The sequence below is a fragment of the Myotis myotis genome, unplaced genomic scaffold (assembly GCF_014108235.1).
Source record: "Myotis myotis isolate mMyoMyo1 unplaced genomic scaffold, mMyoMyo1.p scaffold_m19_p_9, whole genome shotgun sequence".
NCBI classification, from domain to species: Eukaryota; Metazoa; Chordata; class Mammalia; order Chiroptera; family Vespertilionidae; genus Myotis; species Myotis myotis.
Window position 1 is genome coordinate 26,802,395 of NW_023416401.1, and position 21,504 is coordinate 26,823,898.

At 43.5% G+C, this 21,504-nt stretch overlaps 1 long non-coding RNA gene across 1 annotated transcript; it reads right to left on the reverse strand.

Annotated features, from left to right (window-relative positions):
* Window positions 1-536: 536 nt before the first annotated feature.
* On the reverse strand, window positions 537-20,718 carry LOC118663828. The gene is made up of 3 exons (XR_004970151.1): window positions 20,589-20,718; window positions 8,846-8,923; window positions 537-987 (listed from the first exon to the last, which is right to left on the reverse strand). It is a non-coding gene; the product is annotated as an uncharacterized LOC118663828 (long non-coding RNA).
* Between the last annotated feature and the right edge of the window lie 786 nt (window positions 20,719-21,504).

The window sequence follows — 21,504 nt, forward strand, 5'->3', positions numbered from 1 at the left end:
GTCCTATGGCTAAGTTCTGAGATCTTCTTGTGAGTTTATGTGAGATGTGAGCAGAAATGATGTATGCTCCTTCCAAGTTATTTCATTAAAAGGAATGGATATGCTCTCTCTTTGCCCTTTCTCCTGCCCTTCCCCACTGGCCAGGATGCAGATATGATGGCAAGTGCTGGAGCAGCTACCTTGGACCAGACGGAAGCTGTGTATTAAGGTTGTCAATGCTATTACCCTAGTACCACCTAAATCTGGAATGTTCAGTAAGAGAAAAATAAATTTGATTTTGTTTGAGCCAATAAAGAGGCAGTTAAAAAAAAAAGTGACAAGTGCTGAAATAGAGTTAACCCCATGGTGTTGTGAGGCTATAAATTAGGGCTTGCTCAGCCCTAGGCTGAGATGCTGATTGATAGAAGGCTTATTGAAGAGGGTCCCTGAAAAGGATATCCACAGATGGAAATTGGAGTGGTACTAGACACTTAGGATTCTTTGGCTAAAGTAATAACAACTAAATCCGACAAGGACTATCTTTAAGGAGTCATTAATTTATTTAACAAACATTCACCTATCATTTACTATGGCAGTAATTAAGACAGACCATAAAGAAAAAAAAGGAAAACGAAAACAAAATTCTGCCTTCATGGATTCTATGTTCTAGTAGAGAGAGATTGATTATCTCACAAAACAAGAAATTGAGATCGGTGGCCCTGGGTTGGTAGCTACAGAGGTTCCGTACTGTCGTGAAGGCCCTATGTTCTTTCCATCTCTTCGCTCTGCCTTCCTCAGTGTGTAGACTTTGTCCTCTGTTTTGTAACCTCGTAGTTGAAAATGGCTGCCACTGCTCCAGGCATCACACTGCATGCACATTCATCCAGTAGAGCAGAAGAACATGGGACTGTTTCCTCCCACATAACTTTTTGTTGTTGTTTTTTTCTAGAAGGAAAACTTTCTCAGAACTCCTCAGCAGATTTCAAGTTGCACTTTTCTGATAAATTCCTAATAAAATCAGTGACAATGGGAAGAAAACAACCATGAGGGGCTTAAGTCAGTGGTTCTCAAACTCTTAAAAATTGTAATGGCCCCAAAGAGCTTTGGTGTACATGGTTAGATCGATTGATATTTGCTATGTTAGAAGTTAATACTGAAAAAAAATTTTTTTTAAAGATAAAGTTATTTTTTAAATATATTTTTACTAAAGGTAAAAATATATTCGTGCACCAGTGGGGTCCCTCGGCCTGGCCTGCGGGATCGGGCCAAAACTGGCTTTCTGACATCCCCTGAGGGGTCCTGGATTGCGAGAGGGCGCAGGCCAGGCCGAAGGACCCCACTTGTGCATGATCGGGGCAGGGAGGGACACGGGAGGTTGGCCAGCGGGGAGGGACCATGGGAGGGCTCCAGGGCTTGTCTGGCCTGGCTTGCTCTGTCCTGATTGGACAGACCCCAGCAGCAAGCTAACCTACCAGTAGGAGCGTTTGCCCCCCGGTGGTCAGTGCACGTCATAGTGAGCAGTTGAGTGGCCTTAGCATATTGTTAGCATATTATGCTTTGATTGGTTGAACGGCTGACTGGTTGGCTGGACACTTAGCATATTAGGCTTTTATTATATAGGATTGATTTCAGAGGAAAGGAGAGGGAGAGAGAGATAAAAACATCAATGATGAGCCCTAACCGGTTTGGCTCAGTGGATAGAGCATCAGCCTGCGGACTGAAGGGTCCCAGGTTCGATTCTGGTCAAGGGCATGTACCTTGGTTGTGGGCACATCCCCAGTGAGGGGTGTGCAGGAGGCAGCTGATCAATGTTTCTCTCTCATCAATGTTTCTAACTCTCTGTCCGTCTTCCTTCCTCTCTGTAAAAAAATCAATAAAATATATTTAAAACAAACAAACAAACAAACAAACATCAATGATGAGAGAATCATTGACTGGCTGCCTACTGCACATCCCCTACTGGGGATTGAGCCCACAACCCAGGTATGTGCCCTTAACCAGAATCAAACCCAGGACCATTCAGTCCACAGGCTGATGCTCTATCCACTGAGCCAAACTGGCTAGGGCTGAAAATTTTAATTATACATATTCATTAGTTTATTTAAAATCGAAGGACTTATATGCATGCATATAAGCATAACCAATGGACACAAGACACTGGGGGGTGGGGTAAGGGCATGTGCTGGGGGGTAGGGGAGGCCGGGGGAAAGTTAATGGGGGAAAAAAAGGAGACATATGTACTACTATTTGTAATACTCTAAACAAGAAAATAAAATTAAAAAAAAATAAAATTACCCTTTGCATGTTAACGTAAATAACAAATTTTATGAAAAATAGCTATATTTTCCAAAACAAACAAACAAAAATTAGTGAAAGTGTGGCACTGTTTTGCATTTTTCTTGATCTCTTTAATATCTGGCTTAATAGAAGCTGGGTCCTAATGTCTGCTTCCATATTCAATCCATTGGGATGTGTTGTTTTGTTTGAAATATATGAAGAAATTCAGTCCTCACATAGGTATGTTGTTGCAAAAAGGAGGGCCTTAGCTCGCAGGAGCAGAGGCCCACCTTGGGGTGAGGAGAAGCGCAGACACACCCTTACCCCTTCGGACATTTGAAGCTCTGCCCAGTGTTTAGAACGACTGGAAACCCCTAGGTCTCCTCCTCTTCCTGGGCATAGTGGTGGCCGAGGGGGGAGGGAAAGGGAGCTAGGGAGCTCCGCAGGAGGTTGGAGGAAGGGACATGGTGGGACACCCCCCCCCAAAAAAAGGAGGGCCTTAATGGACCCCCTGGAAGGGCCTCAGGGACCCTCGGGGGCACACCCTGAAAGACACTGGTTTAGAACAGCTCCCTGGGCTATGAAGGACTTAGCCCCACCCCTAACTCTATACAGTTCAGCTTTCCTGTAAACACATGGCTGCTTCCATTCCTGAACAAAGTCACAGCTCTCTTAGTAAGGATAAAGAGCAGAGTGGCTATTGGGCACCATCGTCAACCCTCCGTGTTTGCCACACATTGCTCTGTAGTGGTGGTTTTCAAACATTTCACTGTATCCCACAAGAAAAAAAAATACATTTTATATACACTGCACACATGCATACATCAGAAAGAAAAGTTTTATAAAACAATATTTAGACTTACAACATGCAATACACTCTGATATTTTCTGTTCCTTCTATTCTATTTTATTTCATTAAAAAAAAGTGCTGGCCATAATCCATTAAATTTGTTTCATGACTCACTAGTGGGTCATTATCGTCAGTGTGAAAAATACTTCTCTCTAAGGACTTGATAGATTGGACAGAGGGGCAGGACTGAGGTATCCAAGAGAAGGGAATTCAATAAGAATTGTCTCAAAAGTTGGCTAGGGAAATTCCCTGAGGTACCCGTGTTGATCCTGCCCTTTTCCTTATTGCCTATATTAACTTCTTTATGTTTATCAGGGGAAGGGAGGCTCAACTCAACGGGTCTTAAGTTAAAAAAAAAAAAAAAAAGAAGGAACCTGTTGAATCAGAATAGGAAAACCCAGGAATTTTATAAGCTCAGGCACAGCTGGAACCAGCTGCTCACATGATGGGTAGCTGTCAATCTCTACCTGTAAACTCTAATGTTGGTTGGCATCATTCTCAGGCAATAGTGGCCCTCTTCAGCTCCCCTACTTCCAACGCCACAGAAAAAAAGAAAAGTAATTTTCCCAGTAGTTCTAGAAAAATGTCTCAGTGCTGATGCTCATTGGCTCAGCCTGGGCTGTGTGTCCACCGTAGGAAGGAGATGTTGAGGTCAGCCTCATCTGAACCACATGGGATGAAAATAAACGGGCAGTGGATCCCCAATGGAGAATTAAGAAACTGTTGCTTGAAGAAGGGGAGAGGATTCTGAGCAGGCAAAACCAGCATGTGTTCAATACCCCAAGTTCTGTGAGAGGAGGGAAGGTGTTGGGTCTTGAGCACCATTATGTTTCCAGAGACTGGCACAGACGAGGCTCAGAAAAGACTTGTATGAACAAGGCCTGTTTTGTTTGTCTGATAGTGTAACCTGGACTAATTTGGATTCCCAAAGGGTAAAAGAAGTAAGGATAAATTAATAGATCGGTGGAAGAGAACAGAGAAGCAGGTTTAGACTGACACATTTATGGCCAAGTTATTTTCAACAAAGGCACCAAGATAACTCAGTGAGGAAAAGTTTTGTTTTTCAAGAACTGTTGTTGGAACAATTGTGTATTCACACTAAAAAACATGAAATATGAACTTGACTCCTACCTCACATCATACATAAAAAATATTCAAGGTAGGTAATAGGCATAAAACATAAAAGCTAAAATGTTAAGCTCCTAAAAGAAAATATAGGGCCCATTTAGTATGGGCAAAGATTTCTTAGGAGACCATAGCATTAATCATAAAAGAAAAAATTTATAAATTGGACTTTATCAAAATTAAGAAAATTCTGTTCTTTAAAATTCACTGTTAAGAAAAAAACACTGGAAAAACTAAGATGGCGGCATAGGTAAACACCGGGAAATTGTCGCCTCACACAACAATTGAAAATTACCGCAAAGGACTGAGCAAACATCATCCAGAACAACAGGAAGGCTGGCTGAGTGTAAATTCTACAACTAGAAGGAAAGAAAAGCACGCTGAGAGCCAGAGGCGCTGCGGAGGTGAAGTGCAGAGGTACGGCGGCTTGCGCGCGCGAGGAAAGGGGGTGGCGCCTGAGGACGCGGCTGTCTTTTTGGAATCACAAGCTCCCAACGGCTCTGAACTCCGGTTCCGGGAAGTCTCTGGGGACCCAGGACTCATACGGGGAGAGGCTGGTCTGTCCGGCAGCGGGCGAACTTGAGGGAGGCTTTCCCTCAGAGGTGCTTGCAGCCGTTACCGGGACACTGAGACGCGCGACTCCGGGCGGAGAATCGGCCATAGCTGCTTTCTCCGCCCTTTGATTCCCTGAGACCCCGCCCCACCCAGGCTGCGGCAGAGGCTTTTGCATGTGAATGTACCTAACTGCAGCCTAGCCAGGCAGACCCGGAACTTCCAAGAGAAGGCCCAAGGCCCCGCAGCGGCTTGCATTGCTTCACAGCTGAGCCTCTTCGTGGCTCCTGCTGTGTGGTCTCAGGCAGAGGCTGAATTAGCACCTCCTTAGATCCAGGAGCCACTGTACCCAGTGGTCAGAGGGGGACCATCCATACTGCAACTCCTCAGATCCATAAGGGACACACTCAGGGAGCAGACTCAGTGAGCACCAAAGCCCCACTGAAGCAAGTCTTGCCCCAGAAGGGTGTCTTCAGCACAGTTCTCCCACTTTAGACACAGCTGATTCTCACAGCCAATTGGCCTGGAGGTCAATTCCTCCCAGTGATTCTACAACAACCAAGGCACCAAGAGTGCACCAAGAGTGTCCACCCCAGGTAACTGGGGAGGCTGAGCTACTGGGCCCTACAGGACACCTGGCGCACAGGGCCACTCTATCAACACAGGGAAGCTGCCAAAATGCGGAGACAAAGAAACAGGTCACAAATGGCAGAAATGGAGGAAAGCAAACGATTGGATATAGAGTTCAAGGCCACGTTTATAAGGTTTTTCAAGAATTTTATGGAAACCGCCGATAAATTTAATGAATCCCTCAATAAGTATAGTGAGACCATGGAGGACATGAAAAAGGACCAACTAGAAATTAAGCATACACTGACTGAAATAAAGAATAATTTACAGAGATCCAGCAGTAGACAAGAGGATCCCAAGAATCAAGTCAAAGATTTGAAATACAAAGAAACAAAAAATACCCAACCGAAAAAGAAAAAAGAAAAGAGAGTCCAAAAATATGAAGATAGTGTAAGGAACCTCTGGGACAACTTCAAGCGTACCAACATCAGAATTATAGGGGTACCAGAAGGAGAGAGAGGGCAAGATATTGAAAACCTTTTTGAAGAAATAATGACAGAAAACTTCCCCTACCTGGTGAAAGAAATGGACTTACAAGTCCAGGAAGCGCAGAGAACCCCAAACAAAAGGAATCCAAGGAGGACCACACCAAGACACATCATAATTAAAATGCCAAGAGCAAAAGATAAAGAGAGAATCTTAAAAGCAGCAAGAGAAAGACAGTCAGTTACCTACAAGGGAGTACCCATACGACTGTCAGCTGATTTCTCAACAGAAACCATGCAGGCCAGAAGAGACTGGCAAGAAATATTCAAAGTGATGAATAGCAAGAACCTGCAACCAAGATTACTTTATCCAGCAAAGCTATCATTCAGAATAGAAGGTCAGATAAAGAGCTTCATGGATAAGAAAAAGCTAAAGGAGTTCATCACCACCAAACCAGCATTATCTGAAATGCTGAAAGGTATTCTTTAAGAAGAGGAAGAAGAAAAAGGAACTCGTACCATTTGCCACAGCATGGATGGAACTGGAGAGTGGATAAATACCACATGATCTCACTCATTTGTGGAATATAATGAACAACATAAGCTGATGAACAAGGACTGATCCAGAGATGGAGAGGCATTGATTGGACTGTCGGGACTTGGAGGGAAGGTAGGGGAGGGTGGGGGTAAGGGGGAAAGATCAATCAAAGGACTTATATGCAAGCATATAGGCCTAATCAATGGACATGGACAACGGGGGGGTGAGGGCATGAGCGGAGGGGGGGGGGGGTAGAGGGTAACGTGGGGACAAGGACACATATGTAATATCTTAATCAATAAAAAATATATTAAAAAAAAGAAAAAGAAAAAAACACTGGGTGGTATACTTTAAATGTGTAAGATGGTGAATTTTATGTTATGTAAATTTTATACTAATAACAAATTTCAATAAGCAGCCTATTGCTTGATTGTAAAACTTTAGATTTCCCAAGTATGTAGAATATTATACATTGTTGTCAAGACAACTAAAAAATAAAATAAAAATGAATCACTTAAAAATAAAATAAAAGAGCTCTAGCTGGTTTGTCTCCGTGGATAGAGCGACGGCCTGCGGACTAAAAGGTCCCAGGTTCGATTCCGGTCAAGGGCACATGCCCAGGTTGTGGGCTCAATCCCCAGTAGGGGCCGTGCAGGAGGCAGCCAATCAATGATTCTCTCTCATCATTGATGTTTCTATCTCTTTCTCCCTCTCCCTTCCTCTATATCAATAAAAATATATTTAAAAAAAGAAAGAAAGAAAAGATACCCGGCCTCAGTGGCTCAGCATTGACCTATGAACCAGGAGGTCACAGTTGGGTTGCAGACCTGATCCCCAGTAGGGGGCATACAGGAGGCAGCCAATCAATGATTCTCTCTCATCAATGGTGTTTCTATCTCTTTCTCCCTCTCCCTTCCTCTATATCAATAAAAATATATTTAAAAAAAGAAAGAAAGAAAAGATACCCGGCCTCAGTGGCTCAGCATTGACCTATGAACCAGGAGGTCACAGTTGGGGCACAGTCTGAGTTGTAGGCTCAATCCCCAGTGGGAGGCATGCAGGAGGCAGCCAATTAATGATTCTCTCTCATGGCTGATGTTTCTATCTCTCTCTCCCTTTCTTTCTGAAATCAATAAAAAATATATTTAAAAAAAGAAGAAAAGAAAAAGCAAGCCACAGGCTTAGAGAAAATATTCATAATATATACATCTGACAATTGTAACTAGAATATATAAGGAACTCTTGCAATTCAATAACACGAAGATAAACAACCCAACAAAAAAATTGGATAAAAGGTTTGAACAGACTCTTCACAGAAAAAATTATGTGAATATCCAATAATATATGAAAAGATACTCAATATACATTAGTTATCAGGGAAATGGAAACTAGACCATAAGTAAATACCTTCACACATCTATAAGAATGACTTTTTACAAAACAGACAATACCAAGTGGTGTCAAGGATGTGGAGCAGCTGGAATTCTCATTCATTGCTTGTAGGAATGCAAAATGGTACAACCATTTTGGGAGAGTTTGGCATTTTCTTACAAAGTTAAACATACAGTTATTATCTGACTCAGTACACCTACCCAGATATTCCGATCTTGATTGTGATGGTGGTTACATGACTATATATACAGGGGTGGGCAAAAATAGGTTTATAGTTGTGAATACACAACACAGAGTAAATCTACTTTGCCCACTCCTGTATATATAGTCAAACACAGAACTAAAAAGGATGATTGTTAGTATATGTGAAACCTCAATTAACCGATAACTTTAAAACAAACAGAAAACAACTGACAATAACAAGTAATGGTGAGGATGTGGAGTATCTAGAATCCTCCTCTGTTATTGGTGGGAGTATAAAAGGGTACACCCACTTTGGAAAACTCTTTGGTGATTATTAAACTTAAACATACATCTAACATGCAACACAGCAATTCCACTCCTAAGTATGTCCCCAAGATAAATGAGTGCAGGTGACCACACAGGCTTGTACAACAATGTTCATAGCAACTCTTCATCATAGTCCAAACTAAAAACAACCGAAATATCCAATAGTTGGTGAGTAGATAAACAAATTGTGGTATATAAACTTAGAGACTTAATTTTGTTCACTTCTGTATTCCTAGGATTATTTGCCTGCTTGGCACACAGTCGGGTGCTTACTATGATTAGGTTGTGATGGTTGGCTGGCTGGCTGGCTGGCTGGCTGATTTTAAAATTTGAATAGATAGCATCTATAACAATATGTTTATGTAAATATTTTCTACTGTAGGACAACTATGTTATTGGTCCAAGAGAAAGGAAAATGAGATTTCCTCTCTGGTCCCATTTCCTACCAAGTGGCCCAGGTTCCAGGGCTCCAGTGACATCTTTTATTGTCCCAACGTGTAGAGGCACCTTCTACCAGTGGTGTGCTGGGCTGGCATGGACCAGGTCACAGAAACCGATTGTACACACCTCTTCCCAGCTCCGGGCTCAGGGACTTCATGTTGATATCTTGAAGTTGGGCACGGCAGTAGTATTTACAGCCTACAACTGAAAAACAGGACAAATCAGGGCTTCTTTCCAAGATCCAGGGGTTGAACATTTATCATCACATCATTGTTTAGTGTTGTGTCTAATCCCTGGCTGCCTCTTGGTCTCCTGTTGGCTTCTCAAATCTTCCCTCACCAGTGTAACCAGTTCTCTGCACCAAATTCCCACTGTGGGTATTTATTCTGCCTTCACTAACAAGACACTAAACTTGTTGACAGAAGAGATGCATTTATTTTACCTTTGAAAAAATATTTTTTATTGATTTCAGAGAGGAAGAAAGAGATAGAAACATCAATGATGAGAGAAAATAACAGATCCACCACCTCTTGTACTCACCCCCTACCCCCACTGGGGATTGAAACTGCAACCCGGGCATGTGCCCTTACTGGGAATTGAATCATGACCTTCTGGTTCATAGGTCAATGCTTAACCACTAAGCCACACAGGCTGGACTCTTTTACCTTTTGCTTTTAGAACATTCTAGATCTTTAAGAATATAATTTGTGTGGAGAAAAACCAACTTTCTCCTTCTTTTTAAAATATTTTTATTGATTTCAGAGAAGGGAGAGGGAAAGAGAGATAGAAACATCAATGATGAGAGAGAATCATTGATCGGCCACCTCCTGCACGCCCCCTACGGGGAATTGAGCCTGCAACCCGGCAATGTGCCCTTGACTGGAATCAAACCCAGGACTCTTCAGTCCACAGCGTGACGCTCTATCCACTAAGCCAAATGGGCTAGGGTCCCAACTTTCTTCTTTATGGCATTTTTCACGGAGCCTGTTGACTTCATGTTCTAATTTTCTTGTTCTTATGTCTTACTGGGCCTGCTGCCCATATGTCATCCATTCTTAGGGTTAATTCCTTCATTTCTTGCATACCAAGTCTTCTGCTTGTTTTGGTTTCCATTTTTATTTTTCTGGCATACATCTTGAATTCATTTTTGTGAGAGGAGTTATGCTTGTTTGATATGGAAATATAGGTCTAAAGCACTTTTTGCTTGAAAATTTTAGCTCTGTATTTGGAAGGATTTCCTTGCCCTGATATTCCCAAACACTAATTTGGTCTTTGGCCATGTTTATTCTATTTTCTAGCATATTTATGGATATAAAATGTTTTCCAGTACCCATAGTTCCAAGAACCATTTCCTGTTCTCTCTCTGATTGCTTCTCTTTAATTATAGACTGCTTTTGTTCTGGGTTGCCGCCTTTTTTTTTTTTTTTTTTTTTTTTTATGAAAGGGGCAAAATTTTATAAGCTCTTTTCCCCAACTTTGGCTACATTTTTTTTTCTGAGATGCCTTCTTTAAATAAGTTTATAGACAAAATGTGTTCAAAAAAGGTTTTTGCACAAGTAATAGTGCAATAGCCATAACCAAAATAATCATCATCTTTCAAACATACTATGTTGGTAGGAAAACAGACACTGGCATACATTTCTAGTGCAAAATGACACAACCCTTATGCGGATAATTTACCAGTAAGTGTCCAAAGTGCACTGGCATTTCCCCTTTGACCCAGCAATTCCGCTGTCAGGTATTCCTGTCACAGATACACCTGCGCACCTACAGGAGAAACGAGGACTGAATTTTTCATTGCAGCATTCATTATTGCTCATTGCAAGAGTGGACACAAGCAGCCCTGGCTGGCTAGCTCAGTTGGTTACAGCATTGTCCCGATATATCAAGGTTGCCAGTTCAATTCCCGATTAAGAAGCAACCAATGAATCACAGAGTAGAACAACAAGTTGATGTATGTGTTTTTTTCTCTCTCTCTCAAAATCAGTAAGAAAAAAAAAAAAATTTTAAGTGGAAACAACCAAAGTTTTTTTTTTATATTTTATTGATTTTTTACAGAGAGGAAGGGAGAGAGATAGAGAGTTAGAAACATCAAAGAGAGAGAAACATCGATCAGCTGCCTCCTGCACATCTCCCACTGGGGATATGCCCGCAACCCAGGTACATGCCCTTGACCGGAATCGAACCTGGGACCTTTCAGTCTGCAGGCCGATGCTCTATCCACTGAGCCAAACCGGTTTTGGCCAAAGTTTTCATCTGTGAGAAATAACATAGCCACACATGGAATAGTATGTAGAAATAAAGAAAGGATGAGGGCGCTCTCTTTTTACTGATAGGCCCTATCAGATAGGGGATGACCTCTAGGATATATTGTTAAATAATAAAAAAGCAAGGTGCAGAAAAAATTTATACAGGGTGGCAGCTTTTGTATAAGGGGGCTAATATTTATATTTGCTTAAAGAAATACAGGAAGTATGTAGAAGAAGCTAATGAAAGTGTTTACCAATGGTAGGGGGAGATGGAGGAACTGGGTGGACAGTTGTCTTGATGTATTCCTTTTTATATCATTTTTCTTTTTTTAATATGTATATTTATTGATTTCAGAGAGGAAAGGAGAGAGATAGAAACTTCAGTGATGAGAGAGAATCATTAATTGGCTGCCTCCCACACATCCCCTACTGGGGGAGATTGAGTCCGCAACCCGGGCATGTGCCCTTGGCCAGAATTGAACCTGGGACCCTTTAGTCTGCAGGCTGATGCTCTATCCACTGAGCCAAACCGGGTAGGACTCATTTCTCTTTTTTGAAGCTTATGAATATATTTTCTCTTAAAAATTAAATAGAAAAGTTTAAAAACCAAAATATATTGAGCACTTGTTAAGTGCCAGGTTCTATGTTGAGGGCTTTTCATATATCATTTCATTTAAGCCCGATGCTGAGAAGCAGGAGTAAAGACCCCAATTTACCAAAGAGACTGGTGCTCAGAGAGTTGTTACTTTGGTGAGTTGTAACTAATTTGAACATGGATGTGGCTAACTCAAGATCTTTGCCGTTAACCACTGAGCTGACCACAGCAGTAACATTTAACGACACCCACAGTCCACCTCCCTATTGTATATTTTATTTCATTTTCCCATGTTCCTAGCCTATCCCTGCCCGAATGAATACATCGTTGCTGTGTAATTGTCATTGTAGGGTAGATTGTATTTCATATTTTTTAGGTATTATTTCTAACCGTAGCAAAGAGAGCAGAGGAGAGGGGTGAAATTTGCACTCCAAGGCTTGCCATTTGAGCCAGGAAAGGGAGCTGCAATGGCAAATGGTGAATTAAGATCAGACGCCTCCAAGTTAGGCATGAGAAAAGTGGCTGATCTGGACTCAACTTCAATTCGAAGTGATATTTGAAAACCAATTCAATAAAGTTTTTGGAATAAAATGCATTTCATGATGTTGCCAGCGATGCTTGATGTTCCTTGTCTTGAGGCTGCACCACTCCAATTTCTGCCTCTATTGTCACAACACCTTCTTCTCTGTGTGTCTGTGTCTCTCCTCTTACACGGACGCCAGTCACTGGGTTAGGGCCCACTCTAATCTAGTATGACTTCATCTTAATGGCGGATTCAGGATGCGCTGGCCCCAAACATGGCACTTCGGCAGGCTAAATACTATAAACTGAAGGAATCTGAGACGCACAGGCACAGGCAGGACTTCCTTTTTTAAAAAAATTTTATTTGCAGTGTTTAAAATAATTATTTATTTCTTTAAAAAGTGAGATACATAGTCAAATTCAAAATTTATAGAAGTGTTTATGGTGGAAAGTCTCTATCCCATCTCGGAGAGGAAGGGAGAGGGAGAGAGAGAGATAGAAACATCAATGATGAGAGACAATCATTGATCGGCTGCCTCCTGCACGCCCCACACTGGGGATTGAGCCCACAACCTGGGGATTGAACCGTGACCTTCTGGTTTATAGGTCAATGCTCGACCGCTGAGCCATGCCAGCCAGGCCCCATCCCCCCTCCCCTTTCTTTTGATTTTAGAGAGAGAGAAAGGGAGAGAGAGAGAAAAGAAAAACCTAACCCAACAACATCAATGTATTGTTCCACTTATTTATGCATTCACTGGCTGATTCTTGAATGTGCCCTGACTGGGAATCAAACCCACAACCTTGGTGGATTGGGACGATACTCTAACCAACTGTACATTGGCCAGGGCCAGGAAGGACTTTCCAATCTTCCCCTGAAGCAGGTCTAAGACCCTCGTGTGAGAGGTGTCCTCCCTGTACCTGGAAGAAAGGAGCATCCTTATCTCTGGAGATGGAGGGTCACTGAGAGGAATCCGACAAACAGGCCTCGCTAACTTCCCCCCAGTTCACTGCTCTTAGCTCACATCCTTTTTATCCTATCACATTTTCCAACAGCACTCCACTCATCATCAAACCTAGGATAAAAATACTCAAGTTTAACTGTTTCTTTGGCTCTTCATTTCCTTATAAAGCTTCCCATGCCACGTAAAACTTATATTATTAAATACGTTTGTATGCTTTTCTCTTGTTAATCTGTCTTTTGCTACAGGGGCCCCGGCTGAAAATTTGGAAGGGTAGAATGAAAAGAGATTTTCCCTCTTCTACGTTAACTTGATTACATCAGCAAAGATCCTAATTCTAAATAAGGTCACATTCTGAGGTTCTGGATCCACATTAACTTGAGGAGACACTATTCAATCCAGTCTAGGGTGTGACAGTGTTACTATGCGTCCTGTTTTCCTAAAATTCCAGCTTCTGCTCCACAGTGTATGTGTGTGTGTGTGTAGAGGGCCAGAGAGGTAAGGTTATGTTAGTGAACTAGAAAGTCCAAGTCTAATTCTTTCCCCAAACACCAAAAAGAATTGCCCACTGGGTCCAGGAGATAAGCCTGTGACTCACCCGAGCCTGTCAGAGCCACTGAGATTCAGTCCTGGGATTTTTCTGGAGCCATTAGCTCTGAGTTCCCCTCTGCAGGGGTCACCAAACTGAACATAAAGCGGGCACTCCCAGGGGCCCCCAAGAGGAGGGGCTCCCTGAGCATGGAGTCAAAACAGAGGACGTTAGGTGCAAGGGATGGAGAAGACAAACTCCTCATTCCAGTGATTGAGCTCTGGGATCTAGCTATACCTGTATTCAGTCTGTCATCTGGACTACCAACACTTTAGTTTATGTTTCAGCCTCTATGAGCTGGGTTTCTGTTATTTGCAACTGAAAGAGTCCTAATGGAATATTCTTTTATTTTCCTCGAATTTCCAGTTTGTCTTAATGATGGATGAGTAGAAGTGAAGTATGGAAAAGAAAATTCCTTTCACTTAAAAAAGAGATACACACGGATTAATGAATTGGAAAGAACTTTGCATAAACTATGTATCTGGCTCAAGATGTAGAGTCCTGAGCGAGACAAAATATTGCCATGCCTGTCGAATAGGGAGGGGATTAACTTTTCTGACTCTTAGTGTTTATACCCACCTGTAAAATGGGTACATACGCAGTACCAAATTCTCGATGTTGCTGTATTAAGTATTACTATCTTGTTATTATTACTTTTTAAAATATATCTTTATGGATTTCAGAAAGGAAGGGAGAAGGAGAGAGAGATAGAAACATCAATGATGAGAGAGAATCATTGAATTGGCTGCCTCCTGCATGCCCCCCACTGGGGATTGAGCCTGCAACCTGGGCATGTGCCCTGACCGGAAAATGAAGCATGACCTCCTGGTTCATAGGTCAACACTCAACCACTGAGCCTTGCCAGCCGGGCATTATTATTAGTTTTTGCTGTAAATGGGAGTTGAGGAGAATTTCATGTGATCAAGAATCCTTATAGCTTTAGATTCCCTTCCTATAAGTTGGAGCTTTCTTTCTCTCTTCATATACAATACTTATTGATCACCCACTATGTTCCTGTCAACCAGGAGGAGAGGGGGCTCAGGTTCAAATCCCAGCTATGCCACTGTTGAGTCTTGTCAAGCGGTTGGCACTCTGAAGCTTAGTTTCAGTAAAGGGGGATGATGAAAACCCACTTTAAAGTGCAGATGAAAGGAGAGAAAAATAAGCAAAAGAAGAATTAAAAACATAAGAAGACAAATGATATACCATTACAGGCATACACAGACCAGAACCACGCTTTGTGTTTGAGATATTCTTCCTGTTGCCTGGCGGGGCTGAACTCATGCTGCTCCCTTTCTCCTTAAATATCCTTTCCTCGGACAGGATGTTCCTAAAGGAGGTCCTGAGGCAGAACATCTCCGCTAACTTTAGTTTGCTATTTTCAGCCTGAATTTGTTCCTGGGCAGATCAACTGCAGACAGAGTATCTCCTCCCGGCTGGACATTTCTTGCATGATGCACCAGGGTTTTGTGGGACACCAAAGCTTAGTTTCACGTAGATCTGAGCCTGAAAACCAGGTATGCATCTGGGTTGCAGCACCATCTAGAAACCCCGAACTGCATGCCCTGGCCAGTGTGGCTCAGTTGCATGAGCATTGTCCCATGCACCAACAGGTCTCTGGTTCCATTTCCATTTGGGGCACATGCCCAAGTTACAGTCTTGATCCCCAGTAGGGGGCGTGCAGGAGGCAGCTGGTTGATAGTTCTCACATTGATGTTTCTCTCCCTTTCTCTTTCTTTCTTCCTCTCTCTCTAAAATCAATAATAATATATTTTAAAAATATTAAAAAACCCTGGTAGAGTCTGAAGCATGGGTTCCCTGCATTCCTTTTTTGATGCAGGTAGGAAAAGAAAAACCCTCTTTGGAATTGTTCTTCCAGGAAACTAAGAAGCTGGGGTACTTAGCCATTGACTCCTGTATCCCTCTGTTAAGGATGACCCCTGGGGGGATTTGGGCTGGGACACCAAGAATGTTGACTACAAAGAGAATACATATATTGCTTGTAGAACTGGGAGTACAGGGGCAATTCTGGATGAAGGAGTAGGCACTGCTGGATCAAGGACCTCAAATAATGCCAACAGGACTTGGGTTCTCACCTGTTTCCGATGGCTCATATCCAACGAGGCCACCCCAGGTGTTTGGACACAAACACCAGCAGCCAGTGCCCTTAACAGCAGAGTTTCATTCAAGTCAATACATTGAAACCTAGTATATTGGCTTCGAGGAGCTAATAAGCACATGTTTCAATGCCCTATATCCCTGAAGGAGCCATTTTCATAGGACTCTTGTGCTTCAGACCACCCAGTGGCTTCTCAGTTCACCGAGTTAAAAATTCAAAATACTTATTGTAGTCTACAAGCCAACTGTGACCTGGCCCTTAGCTACTCCCCTTGGTCTCCGTGCCTTCTTTCACTTCCTCAAACTTGCACCAAGCCCTTTCCGGTCTTGTCCTGGGTTAGTCAGAACTCTTTCAGTTACAAGAGACAGAAACTGGCTTAAGCCTAAAAGACTGTGCCTCATGCAACGAAAAACATCCGGAGAAGGCTGGATTCAGGAGTGGACAGCTCTAGGCTCCATTGGTTGCCTTTAGTCTGCTGTGTCACCTTTATTATCAGTCTCCCCCAAAGGGATGTGAAGCCGTGTCTAAGCTTGCATCTTAATTAGCTACCCTGGTGGAAGGAGTCCCCTCACTTCCTCCCAGATGCAAAGGTCCTGTGCATCCTTGACTCAGCTAGAGTCACGCAGCCACCCCTGCATCGACTGCTGTGGGTAGAATTGGGTTGGATACACTGATTAGTCAATCCTGGTCCCATATTTCCCACCCTTCCCACCAGCACCAGAGGATGAATCCGCCCCAGCAAGTGTTGCAGCCAGGGAGTTCCCCAAATGGAAACCACGCCGCTGTTACCGGGAGAAGGAAAGTGGCTGCTGGCTAGAAAAACAAGCTGTTCACGCCCTACCTGGTCTGGCTCAGTGGATAGAGCGTCGGCCTGTGGACTGAACGGTCCTGGGTTCGATTCCGATCAAGGGCACATGCCCAAATTGTGGGCTTGATCCCCAGTATGGGGGCGTGCGGGAGGCGGCTGATCAATGGTTCTCCCTCATCACTGATGTTTCTATCTCTCCCTTCCTCTCTGAAATAGGAAAAAAACAAACCCCTATATTTAAAAACAACAACAACAAAACCCCAAGCTGTCCATGGTTGGCCCTTTATCTGGATTGTTCCCTTTGCCTGCAACACCCTCCCCCAACTTTTCACCAGGACAACAAGGTTATTCTTCACAGCTCTGGCAGGAGAGACAAAAGGCTGAAAATGACACAGCTGTCTAAAATAAGAGATTGGCAAGGATAGTGGTTTTCAAAATGTGGTTCTAAGATCAGCAGCAGCATCTGGGAATCTGTTAGAAAGGCAAGTTCTCGGGCCCCACCCTAGGTCTGCTGGGTGGGCCCAGCAGCTGTTTTAACGAGACCTCCAGGAGGCGCTGACTAGCAGTAAGTCTGAGGACCTGGATTAGAACATCATCATATTTAGTCATACATTAGAAAGCTAATGGGTATTTTTAAAAAATATATATTTTATTGATTTTTTACAGAGAGGAAGGGAGAGGGATAGAGAGTTAGAAATATCGATGAGAGAGAAACATCGACCAGCTGCCTCCTGCACACCTCCTACTGGGGATGTGCTCACAACCAAGGTACATGCCCTTGACCGGAATCAAACCTGGGACCTTTCAGTCCGCAGGCTCTATCCACTGGTTAGGGCTAATGGGTATTTTAATTGCAGAAACCATTTTTAAAAAATGTATTGATTTCTTGAGAGAGAGAGACAAAGAAATATCAATGATGAGAGAGAATCATTGATCGGCTGCCTCCTGCATGCCCCCTACTGGGGATCAAGCCCACAACCTAGGCATGTGCCCCTGGCCGGAATCGAACCTGGGACCCTTCAGTCCACTGGCCGACGCTCTTATTCACTGAGCCAAGTGCATTTCTAATACATCTGCACAGTGCTCAGGATCTACAGTCTTTTCAGACCCTGTTTGAGATCTGAAAAAGGAAGGGCAAATGTATGGACTGCAGAATACAAAAAGAAAAACAGCCCAGCTGGTGTGGCTCAGTGGTTGAGCATCAACCTAAGGACCAGGAGGTCAAGATTTGATTCCCAGTCAGGGCACATGTCTGGGTGGTGGGCTTAATCCCCAGTTCAGGGCAAGTGGGAGGCAGCCAATTGATGATTCTCTTTCATCATTGATGTTTCTAGCTCTCTCTTCCTCTCTGAAATTAATAAAAATGTATTTAATTAAAAACAAAAAGAAAAACAGAAGACAGATATTAATATGACTAGAAAATATAATTGTAGGCCCTGGCTGGATAGCTCCGTTGGTTGGGGTATCATCCTGATATGCCAAGGTTGTGGGTTTGATCCCTGATCAGGGCACATACAAGAATCAACCAATTCTTGTATAAATAAGTGGAACAACAAATTGACGTTTTCCTCTCTTTCTCAAATCAATAAAACAAACAAACGAACAAACAACAAAAAAACATAATTTTATAGCAGTGTTACTAATTGTGAGAGTCAGCCTTTATAAAAATGCCCCTACATATAAAAGTAATTTGTCGGTTAGATTATCTCACTTTATGTCTGGTAATTGCCAAGAAGCCATGGCTCATAGCTAAGACAACGAATAATAATCTAATAATTTAAATTACAAAAATAATGTCAAAAGTTTCCACAACAAAACACAATTATATTAATGCAGGATGTGGGTACATTTGAAAATTTCTGATAAGACATGAGATAGGACATTGCAAAGCATAGCGTCCTTAAGATAGCTGGGCTCCTGCTGTCACACACACAGGACCTGTGCTTTCAGGGTGATTGTAGGACATGCCCTCTAGAGTTTGGTAAAATTTATTATACTCAGCATCCACGCTCATAAGATGAAAAAACTTTGCCAAAATGAGCTTTAGGAGCATGTAGACCAAGTGATTAGTTTGGGGTTGTTTTTTTTTTTTTGGTTTAAAACATTAACCGTCCCAGGGAAGAGACTGTAAAATGTCCCCAATATAGTTCACACCATCCTCCATGTTACTTAGGCCTCTGTTATTTGACATTGCTTTCACTATGGCCAAAATGAATTTAAATTGACACATAGGTCTATTTAATTTAAAAAAATTCTTATCTGAGGATATGTTGTGTGTTTTTTAAAATTTATTTTAGAGAGAGAGGAAGGGGGAGAAAGACAGAGAGAGAGAGGAAACATTGGCTAGTTGCCTCCCATATGCACCCCCAATGGGAATGAAACCTACAATCTAGGTATGTGCCCTGACTGTGTATCAAACCCACAATCTTTTGGTGTACGGGACAATGCTCCAACCCACCAAACCATCGGCCAGCGCTAGTTCTATTTACTTTTTAAAACATATACATATAAAATATTTTTTTAACCTTAGTTAAAAAAAAAAACACAAACAAAAAACAAAAGAAGCTAGTGGTGGTTACACACTTGAATACAATTGCCCAAACTTATAGAAAGGTATCTTAAAATGGGTGAATTTTATTGTGTATAAATTACATTTCAAATAAAGCTAGGGAGAAAAAGAAAAGGGCAGGTACCTTGGTTTCAGGATCGATCCCCGATGGGTACGGGAGGCGGCCAATCAATGTGTCTCTCTCACACTGATGTTTCTCTCTCTCTGTCTCTCCTCCTACCTCCCACTCTCTCTAAAAATCAATGGGAAAAATATTCTTGGGTGATGATTTACAAAAAAATTTCTTATGGTGTTGATATTCTTTTGGGATGATTTCACTGTGATAAAACTACTTTAAGATGTCAATATTTACAGAATGCCAACATTACATCCTATTCAGCTATTTAACATTTTTGATTTTTAACAAATGTGCGAGTATTCCCATGGTGTTTGAAAATGCCTCGAGAATATAAGTGACCAAAGAACTCGAAGACAATTAGGAAGCAGGAAAGAGGAAGCCTGAAGGCCCAGTTTTCTGGCTTAGTGCATTGTGACGGGACTAGCCAATCAGAGGGCTGAAGGCCCGCAAGGGAGACAGTGTGTGATGAGAGGACACAAGGCAGGAGGGCCTTAGCCCATGCCTGATTCAGACTCTGAGTGGAGTGGGACTCAGCTGATGAGAGTACAGAGACATGGAGAGGCAGAGGACAGGCCCAGATAGCACTCCCAGGACATCCCTGCATGCTCCCTGCCATGGGTAGACTGTGGCCAGGCTCCAGGTGACCCTGTAGGAAGGCTGTGGAGATGGGCAGACTTAGCAGGGTCTGGGTGGAGGTTGTAGCAGAAACTTAGGGAGGTCCCCAGCCGTGGGCCAAGGTGGGGCACAGCCCACTGCATAGACTTGGGCAACAGAAGGAGAGAGCCCCGGCCGGGGACCCAGCCACACTCGGAGGAGACCCCTCAGTCCCCAGATAAAGACCAGCAGAGGCCCGGGGCTCCCTTGTCCCCAGGAAAGGACAGATATGGGATTAGGAAAACAAAAAGTCCCCACTGTTCCTGATGACACCACCGGCATTTGTTAAAGAGGCAGTTTGGCCTTGCCTCCCTGTGAATGTTCTTTTAACAGCAGGTTAATCATGTTTACCTTCTATGTAATGCACACTTACTATGAAAATCCAGAAACAAAATGTTTCTGATTCAAGATGCTCTTTTCTCCTGAGATCTCAGTGACTTTCCATCCAATTCCTACACCTTCCCTCCTTAGTCCTAAGGACATGCGGGCAGGAATCCCTTCCCCCCTCCTTCCCAGATCCCTTCCTGCACAGTCCCCGGCCCCTGCACTGTTCAGTGCCAGCTGCTCTTCCTCACAGTGTGAATTGTCCCCACACAGTAGGGGCAGTACAGGAAGGCAGTACTAGGGGAGAAATAGGCAGCTCTGAAACCTGAGGCATAAAGCCAAACCACCGGGCTCGATTGTCACCTGGAGAGAGGGGCTGCTCCTGGGGCTGCTCCTGGGGCTGCCAGTTGAGCTGGGTTTCCTAAGTGTGAGTTCAAGGAGGGTTAAGATGTCCTCTCGTGTGTGAGATGTAGGGAGGATGTAGCTCCTGACGAAGGAGGCCACTCAAGACAGAAGGCTTTGCTGGCCCACGTAACCAGTACTGTGCAGCGCTGTGTCACAATCGGTCTTCCTTCCTGTCACACAAGGGAATGCATGCCAGGAGACCAGAAGCAGGAAGAGAGAGGCACCCTAACCCTACCACACTCCAGAAATTAGCTTAAAATGCTCAACCAGAGGGGCCTAGGAGCTGAGGGGAGGAGGCGTGATTTCCAGGCAGCCCCTTCCAGCCCCCCTTCCCGTCCCTCCTCCCTCTCCGCTGCTCAGACCCACTCCTCTGCACAGAGAGTAGAAATGTGAACCCTCGATGCTTAGCACAGGGCACAGGGCAGGCCCCGGGCCCCACTGACTCCTCCAGCTCCCCTCTGACAGACCCGAGCGTTGAAATCAGTCACAGTGCTGGTAACCAACCCTGTGTTGCTATTTTTTCTTTTTCATAATTTGAAAAGTGGAAGTGGCTTGGGCTTCTCTCAACCAACCACAGCGTCTGGTTTTGGCTGGGAAGGTCTGGCCCACTTCCCACTCCACAGCTCACTCTGGCTCCTGTTGTCAGCCAGCCTCTCAGCGAGGTCAGAGGTGGGACCTTTAGGAAGATGGGGTCTGGGGGTGGCTTCCTCCAGAAGCCGACCACAGACAAAGATTCTGGTGCAACAGTTCATTTGGGAGGTGGTCCTGGGAGATCCCAATGGAAGAGGAGCAAATGAGGCAGTGAGGCAGGGAGGGGAAGAAAGCCATCACAGGTGTATTAATGAACAAGTGACCCCTGTGAGCAAGCGGGGTT